The sequence below is a fragment of the Echinococcus granulosus genome (genome assembly GCF_000524195.1).
Source record: "Echinococcus granulosus chromosome Unknown EG_S00001, whole genome shotgun sequence".
Lineage (NCBI taxonomy): Eukaryota > Metazoa > Platyhelminthes > Cestoda > Cyclophyllidea > Taeniidae > Echinococcus > Echinococcus granulosus.
This window is the reverse complement of record NW_020170381.1, coordinates 78,086-79,372: the sequence shown is the minus strand read 5'-3', so window position 1 is coordinate 79,372 and position 1,287 is coordinate 78,086.

Genomic DNA, 1,287 nt, shown 5'->3' with positions numbered 1-1,287 from the left:
CTTCTTAACTCACCCTCTCTTTCTTTCGAAATCCGCTCCATTTCTGCGATGCTCCGTTCTCGTCTCTTTTCTTGTAAATTTGCTCAACCGTATTTGTTTCGTCTTTGTTTAACTTTGCTCAAATATCCAAGTACCACTTAGGATGTGCCTTCGAAGTGTTTGGTGTTGCATAGCTGAGCAAATGCGACGATCAACTTGAGTAGTCCAGGAAAGTACTTAATCTTTCATTAATTTAAATGAACAGTTATGGGACCTTTTCTCAATCGCCTACGAAATAGAGCAACTGATAAAAGTCTGCTTTTTATTCTACAGTATTTGCCACATTTTTATTGGTACAAAAATGAAGTCAAAAGCCTAGTGCAATGCTCCTCTATCTGTTTATGGCACTGAAGAACTCAATGTCTAAGATTGAATGTTATTGACATGGTTTTCACCATCAGAAATTGTTTTCTATCCTGATTAGTTGTTCTAGAAGGGTGTAACACAGTCGCATTTGCAACTAGTTGCCAAGTATTATTGCCAGTTAAGTGGTTCGTAGAATTGGATTATCGTTGCTCTAGTGGACAACTGGGAGGACTGCATCAAAAGCGGTGTTTGTTGAGTAGTAAGCTGCGCGGTTTTTTGTTCCTCGGAAGCACAAATGCACCTTGCTCGCAACAGTCCTATAGGTGGATCGGTGCAACGCAAAGATCTGGAACGATGTAGGCCATGCAGTGGAGGGGTGGTTGCAATCGGACGAGGCTTTGCCCTACTTGCAACAGGCTGTTTGGTCCGTCTTATAGGTCCCTTGCTTCTTTGTTCTAGCTCTTCCTCAAAGTGGCCCTCATAGGCTACTTGAGATTTCTTTTCATATGATTTGTCGGATCACTACACTCTTATTGACTGAACATTGATTTTGGTGCATATTTGTTGACATTCGGTCAGCTTTGACAGATGGTGCATTCTTGAGTCAGTTGTGAGGGTTTTAGCAGTCAGGCATGATGATTTGACTAGACCCAGTTGCCCGACCCGTTGAGCGAATGCGTAGGTGTAATTTGCGCCACCTAAATCGGAGCAGGTACTAGACGAATAACCGTTCTGTTGTGGTTCAGCAAGTATATTCAGGTTTTTGAAGTTAGTTCTTTAAAGCTGTTTTGCTTGTCCTTTGCTGTTGTGCCTGAATCTCCTCTCTAACCAATTGTTATTTTGTATTGGATTGAGTACTAACATGCCAGAAGCAGTGTTTTTGTTATTAATTTGGGAAGCCGGGTGATAGTTGGCAAGCGCGCTATCATTCATGTGCAAATT